This window comes from Parus major, chromosome 2, assembly GCF_001522545.3.
Source record: "Parus major isolate Abel chromosome 2, Parus_major1.1, whole genome shotgun sequence".
Classification (NCBI taxonomy): domain Eukaryota; kingdom Metazoa; phylum Chordata; class Aves; order Passeriformes; family Paridae; genus Parus; species Parus major.
The window spans coordinates 27785868-27794001 of record NC_031769.1 but is presented as its reverse complement, the minus strand read 5'-3'; positions in this window follow the sequence as shown (position 1 = coordinate 27794001).

Sequence of the window (8134 nt, the reverse complement as noted above, 5' to 3'; positions counted from 1 at the left end):
TGCAAAAGCACCACTATAGTTGGCAAGAGTACATTTCATGTTGACAGTCTTTGCTCAGAAGCCCAAGCCTAAATGCTCATCAAGAGTCAACTGCACTCTTCCCATAGGCATGTTCCTCTTGGAAAAGCTGAGAGATGTTTGTCAGCCAGTACTGGCAGCACAGATTTCACTGCTATATTAAACCTAATATAAACTGCTACTTTTTAAAGGCACAGTGTGGGCACTTCTTTGAGTTGCCTTTCCAGCATTTCCCTGAAGTGCTCAGTTCCCTACAAGATGATGTATTTTCATTTGTTTGGGGTTTTTTAAAGACAAGGCCACATGTATTTGGTCTTTCTTAGCTCTGTTTAGGGACATGCTCATGGTTCCAGGAGAAAACTCTGAATTTAAGCTCTGATAAGGGCTTTCTAAATGAGTTTCAAAGTCTGATAGGCTGCACAACCTACTAAATCACATTTAGCTGACAGCATCACATGCAATAAAAGAACTATTGCTAGAAACAGCCACAGGATAAATTAGAAACCCTTAGAAGTTATAGTAAGCTATCTATAATAGTCTTTACCTACTACACTGTTGCAGCAAAGTGAAATGGAAAGACTACTGAAGAACCTGAGCTACTTAATGCAGAAACTATTTCTGTATTATCAGGTGCCTTCTGAAGAATTCAAGCCAGGTGGTATAGGGTGAAATCACATCCCTTTGCTAAAGGTATTGAAGGAATTTTATAGGCACTGACTTTTTTTTTTTTTTTTTGGTAACCTGTGGTCTAAAAAATAAATCTGTGCAGCCTACAGTTGCTCTTTCCTAATTAAGGATGGCAGTTAAAACAATTAGAGAAACAATACTTCAATTATCCTTTGTAACTGTACTATTTACTACTAGAAATTAGGCCAGCACCCCAGACATTGGGCATCTCTAAGAGGTAACACCTATTTTGGAAAAATAATTGTTAATTACATTTTCTTTAGTTTTTCAAGGTTTGGTTTGCTACCTTTTTATATATGCTGGTGTGGGTGCAGTATTAAACGAGAATATATATATGTATTTTATGGTCATCCATATTTTTTACTATGTGATTCAGCCAAAATACTTGAATATTTTCTCTTTTTGCCATTGTAATTTGTTCATGGTATTTTTAAGTAACTTGACTGAATTGCATTATGCACAGCTGTAACAATTCCCTTATTGCTTGTTTTTGAGCATTGCCCAAGAATATTCTGTCAAACTAACCAATATATGTCATGTACATCTCTTTATCCTAAAATTAGAGCTATGAGTGGAATATTTATCTTTTGAGTGATTTTAGGTCTGGCTATGTGCATAGATGCTTGTTTATGTATATTACTTCTTCTTTTCATCTATGTCATCTATGTCATGTTTATGGTCATGACATGGACTTCTCAGGGAGGCAAAGGGAATTTTCATCCAGTACCTTTTAGCTTTTGAAATTAATATTTTGACACCCTTTTACGATACCTTAAGGGTAAAAGGTAAGGGTAAAGAATGGCATCCAGCCCAGACTATATGGCGACAAAACTATTATATCAACTTAGAAGCCCTCTTTGGATTGTTTTCCTTTGACTTGTAGTAAAGTGCCAGCCGTCAAAAACTTGGTACATTTCTTGTGCAATTAATTGGATTTACACAATTAAATATCGTAATCAGAGTTGGTAAAACAGATTGTCATTAGAAGAAAGCAAGCAAAAAACTCCATAACTCAAGTATATTTTCATTTTTATCTTCCTTATCTCAAGGGGAAAAAAAATCACAGTGACTCAGGGGACTGTGCTTAGTAAATTTGAGCTTTCCTTTGTAAAATGCGAGTAGAAAACATCTTTCTTCTTTAGGCTATCATCAAAAGCATAGAGATGATAATGTAAAGATTCAACATCCTGAATAAAGTACCAGATTGCAGAGACTGTAATCTTAGATATAAGAAGCCTTTTATTATTTGGGTTTTTCTGAGAAAAATCTACAATCTGGGGAATTTTATGTCAATCTGAGCTTCTGTTCTTATCTGCACTGGATTCTAAGTGAATGAGAAGATTTTTTTATTTCTTTTTAAATGTATTCTGGCCCTGTTCACAATGGGATTCCAACATTTCCTGCCAGAGCACGATTTGTCAGGAATTTCATTAATTTCCATTTCAAACTGTAGTACAGGCCTCTAAATTTAAAAAGAAAAATAAGCATAGCATTTAACACTGAAAGAGACCTAAACTTAGAATTATAATAAATAAAAATCTAAACTAAAACTGCAAAAAATAAAGATGAACCCAAACCAAAACTGGAAAAAGGAATGTCAGTCAAGCCTATTATGTTCAAAAGCCAAATATGATTTCTTTGTTTTAAATCTTAGGTTAGTGGAATAATGTAATTAAATACTCTGTGTCCTATCAAACATAAACTGTAACTTTTATATTGCTTTTTCTTAGAGATGTTTATTTCTTGTCCTTCCCTCTTTCTCAAGCTAGATATGAGTTTGAAACAGAAGCAAATGAATGGCAATTCCTTTGGTCTCTGTTCTGTCATTCCATTGCTGAAATTCTGCTCAACTGAAAATTTCCATTCAGACTGACTGGCATTTGTTTAACTGGTGGTTGTTGTTGTTATTATTATTTTGCATTATTTTAACACTCCTTTGCAAAAATCCTGGACTTTGTGCAATCCTTGCTGCGCCTATGCATGACATTTTAAAAGCATCTGCTTCTGTGGATCTTTTTTCACAGTAGTACTTTTTTTCCTGAAGACACTCTGACCCTCACCAAAAAACCCTTCAGTTTTTTTTAAACTTTGGTCTGTGATGTTACCAAACTTGTATGTGGAGTAGGTACCACCCAATTTAATACTATGCTAACCTAAGAAATACAGAGACCAAATAAAAAGTTACAAAAAGTAAAGAGTAAATAAGATCAGTGGAAGATTTTTCAGGATCCCATCTCCTCCTTTAAGACAAAATAGGATGTTGTACAGACTCTGTCTTCAAAATCTCTGCTCTACATTATACTTTTTATGATCAGAATTAATAGGCAGAATAATATGCACAAGGAAATAGATGGAGCAGAATGGCTTATGAGAGTTTCTTATGTAAAAAATATTTTTCAAATTTACAGTAACTTTTTTCAGCCTGCAGTGTGTTAGAAAGGAAGATATGACTACAGAATGTCACTATGCTACAAGAATCGTTCTTGCTCTTTGGGACAGTACAAGTGCTGTTTGCTTAATAAGGAAGCAGACAGTTTGTAGAAGATGTCTTATTTTAGTTATAAAACCGATTTTTTAATATGCATTAATAGAAAATGACTAGAGAATTCTTCTACTGGTTCTACAGTCCTGAAAAGCCTAAAATTGCGTTAATTCATGGCACTATATTCCAGAGGGCAAGAGCTTGGCAGCTTCCTTTAACCTGCAATCATTTTACCTTGCTTGCTTCCCTACGGTGGACCTGTAGCAGTAACAGCAGCAGTTGCAGGTGGAATTAAAGCATATTTGTCCCATTTGGCCCTTGTCACATATATCAGGGCTTGAATTCCATCTCCTGCTTTCAGTTCCTTTCTTGTTTGATTGATTGAATGAATGTGGGACACTTTAAAATATTTATTCTTCAAAATAGGAAAAAGAAAACTTTATGACAAAATGAAATACAAACCAGTAACTTAGTGTCTTATTAAAACATAATACTTTCAAAAATGAAAATCCTAACATTCAAAGATTGCATGTTCTTCCCTTCTCCCCTCTTTTTCAAATACTGAAAACTAATGAATTGCAAAATTGTGAATAATGGTAACCTTGAGCACTCTATGTGGAAGAAGCCTCTAACATCACAGCAGAGTTTGGTGACCCAATATAGTTAGGTCAAAGAAGAAATGAAGTCCTGGAATATTACTGAAATCCTCCCAGCATGCAACGTTTGTCTCTATTATTGATCCTTGGTATACTCTCAAGAGCCTAATTTTCCTTTTTTGAAAAACAGGTGTAATTATTCTTTCCTGTCTTGTGAACAGGTTTTGGGAGGTGCAAATACAAGTTTTTAAGCGCATTAAATTCACTGAATGAAAAGATCGCTTCCTGCTTCTAAATGTTCTGTGTTTTATAATTCTAAGGGTTCAAATGATATCTCCTTTGTGGCATTTTGTATTTCTGTGAAGACTTGCACAATTTGTCTGGTGGGACTCTGATCTATAGTTGCTGAACATCCTATTACACCTATACATATGATTTTAGTCTCCAGTTTTTGTTTATATTTTTTTTCCTATCTTGCATTTTCTTCCAGGGAAGAATTTACTTATCACATGACTCAACATAGCTGTTTAGTCCTTGATCTACACCTTGCAAACATTGGTTTTACCCAGTCACTGTCTACTTACAGTTTTCTTGTATCTGAACTTCATTTTCTCTTTTGGCATCTTTGCCTGCGTGTGCCATGCAGTGCTATCAAGGACTAGCTCCTTGTCTGTACTGCTATCCCCTCCCAATTTCCATGCTTTCCTCAAACACCTTTTATAGATGCATCCCATCTTTGGCTCTTTGCAATACAGTTTAGCTAGAGTGTGAGATTGGTTGGTCTAGGTAGCTCTCTAATAGTTATAATAGCCACAAAAGCATTAATGACAGCCTGCAGTGCCCCACATTTTCATCTTACTTCTTGCTTTGGATGGGAAAAGTTCTCTTGGAAAGCTCAAGAACCTCATATATTGTGTTCTTTCAAATGCTGCTTTAAAACTTCTAATTTAAAATACATCTGCTAGGCACAGATAGAAGTGACACATGGCTACTGTCTATTTTCTTACCTCTGCCTCTCAAGAGTACTGGGTTTGGGTGAAAGGGAGAGCACATTTTCATTTCTGTTTTGATGAACAAACACCTCTGCTCTCTAGGGCAGAGACCACCATCTTTATTCAGCACCTTCACAGGTACAACAAAGCCCTGCTACAAAGGTTGGTATTCTCAGCAACTAAAAATAGAGACCATATTAAATATGGCAAAAGTGAGAACATAATGCATATGATCTCATTCTCTTCACGGAAGTTAACATAGTCAGTTTCTCCTATGTTATCTACTCTATAACAAAATATTTGCCCTACTGCAAATGGTCACAAAAAAATAATTCTTCGCCTGAACACCAATGGCAACACATGCATGCTTCAGCCTCTTAAATAGCAAAGTCACTTGCTAATTAACTGGAGACTGGGGCAGGGTTTGCCTCTGAAACAACATTTACAATGTGCTTTTCAATTAAGGTCTTGATTTATTTTGGTTCTTTTATCATCTTTACTAGGTCTTTGCTACTTAAAAAACCCTAAGAAATACTATTCTCTGTCTTTTAATTTTACTTCTATTAATAACCAACACCTGCTTTTCAGTATCTTGTCATTTTATGTGAATGGAGCTGTGTTTAGATTTTGTCCCTTTTCCTCGACTCTTGAGTTGCTTGTCTTGGAATACTCATGTGTTGTATGCAGGCACTGGGGCTTAAGGATGGTACACAGGTGGAAATGGATGGCTAGGTCCCAATGCTGATATGTTCATAATTTCAAATGTACATATCTATGGTATAATATCAATGTAGCTGTTGCCTACTTATAATAACAGTTTTGATTATTGCTGTAACTACTAAAATTCATAAATGTACTATTGTTGAGAGGGGTCGTATTTTTAAAAAACCCGGTTGGTACAGTTAAAAAAAAGGAAATAGGCTTAAGGCCCTTCTTTGACTCCACAAGCTTGTTTGGTTTGTCATGATAACCACTCATTTAATAAATGGCATTGCTTTTTCCTACAGACCCCTTGCTGCTGTGTTAATATCTGTGCTCAAGCTCTGAGCATGTCCAATAGTGATTTGGAGTGAGAGTCTGTAATTCTGAAAGGGCACGTTGTATCATCTTTGTGTCTTCTGGGTTTCAGGAGGGCTTAAAGGATGACCAAAACCATTTAATGTGCACTGAACAACTTCTAAACAAGAGATTTTCCAGCAAACTTAGTAAACACAATCTTTAAGCATTTCTCTTCCTGTTCCTTGCTTCATGTTTGCCTTAGACTGCAACTGCACCAGGAGATTTGAGGTTTTCTACAATCTCTATGAACTATAGTGGGGCAGAAATCTCACATAAAATATGTGAAGGATTCTGGAGTGTTTGCACCATTCTCTCGTGGTATCTGTACAGGAGGACATGCAAATTAAAGCCATCTGTGAGATTATGCACAAATTCTTTTACTGTCCTGATATTCAATTGACTTCTAGGCTACTTCATTATCACTTTATCATGGCTGGCCATTTCATTAATTTAATTGCAAGGAGAGAAACCTGGAAACTCCACTGACCCTGCAAGAACCTATTGCAATTTACATTTACATGTTTTAACTTGGTTTGTTATTCCAGTGATTCATACATTGCCATACTAGGTTCTGGACTAGTATAATTTTTCTTTTTATTTTCTCAGTTGGTAAGAAAATGAGTATTATTGTGATGGGATTAAGATGATTTATATAACTCAGTCAAAAAATCATTTCAGTGGTTCTTTAGTATTTTGGACTAGAGGACTGCTTGATGCTTTGGTTGTATTGGCACAGAGAGCTGAGAATTCATCCTGATCATTGATTCAGAGTTATAGATGATTCACTCCTGTTGTGTAGTAATTTCAATTTAATTAATTGAAATTCATACACATGAGTAGCATTTTTACTCCTCAATGGTTCAGAAGGAGCTAAATTAGGACAATCCAAGCAGCTAGATGCACCCAGTATCTCCACAATCAAGAGTAATAGACTCTTATTGTCAACAGTACTTCTCAAGTTAAGAACTCAATGCTCAGTATCTCACTTTATAGGCACGAAAACCCCAGTGAGGTGACAGAGGTTGCCTTTGTAGGAACTACCCAGAAGACCACTAGGAGATCCAGAACAATACTGGGGTTACCCTGCTCGAGCAACTGGGCCAGTGCTCTAAATGAATTGCCAAGCCTTCTCCTTTCTAAGGCTTTTATACTTTGAAGTCTTTGTTATGATGAAGGCTGAAAATATTATTAAACTTAACTTTTCATCTTTCATAGAATCATGGAATGGTTTGGCTTGGACTAGGCCTTAAAGGTTATCTAGTTCCAACCTCCCTGCATAGACAGGGACACCTTCCACCAGAACAGGTTACTCAGAGTTCTGTCCAACCTGGTCTTGGACACTTCCAGGAATAGGATATCCATAACATCTCTGCAAAACTTGTTCTAGTGCCTCATCACCCTCACAGTGATGAGGCAATTTCTTCCTAAAATCTAATCTAAAGCAGCCCTCTTTCAATTTAAAACTCTTCCTACCTTGTTCTGTCACTGTATGCCCTTGTAAAAACTCTCCCTCCCTTTCTCTCGTAGGCCTCTTTATGTGCTGAAGGGTGTTATAAGGTCTCTCTCCCTGGAGCCTTCTCTACTTCAGGAGGAACAACTCCAAGTCTCAGTCTGTCCTCATATGACAGGTTCTCCAATCCTATGATCGATTTAGTAGCCCGCACCAAGTCTACATCTTTTTTATTTTGGGGGCCTCAGAGCTGGATGCAGTATTCCAGGTGAGGTCTCCCAAGAAGAGAGCAGAGGGGAAGAACCTCCTTTGAGTTCTGGCCGTACTTCTTCCTGGAGCTCAGGATATGGTTGACACACACTGCAAAAAAATTTGTCTGGACGTTTAATTTTTTGCACTCTTTGTGAAATATTTTAATTTTAGTTTTGTGTGTAGCATAGTTTTCTAGTACATGGAAGTTTTCCTAAAATTGCCCTGCATTGCATTACCAGGTAAATGGATATTGAAATGCAGTTGGTTATGGAGGTCTCTAGGTTTGTAATACTAGGTCTAAATGACAATGACATATGCAATGTGCTGTTAATTCATATAGTCAAACTGTGATTAATCTGTTGTTTTCTTTCCTTTTTTCATTGGAGATACTTGTTACCATGTACTTTTAATTCCACATCTCACAGTCTCACATACAAATAGAATCACCATTTTTTTTGCTTCCTACTGGTATGTTCCTTTTTCCTGATTTAAGGTTTAGTCCTTGATGCTGCATTTGAAACAAAGGTGTTATATAATGTTGGGCAAGTATCTACGCTATTAATTTCTCTTTTTTTTTCTTTTTAATTTTGCTGTTATG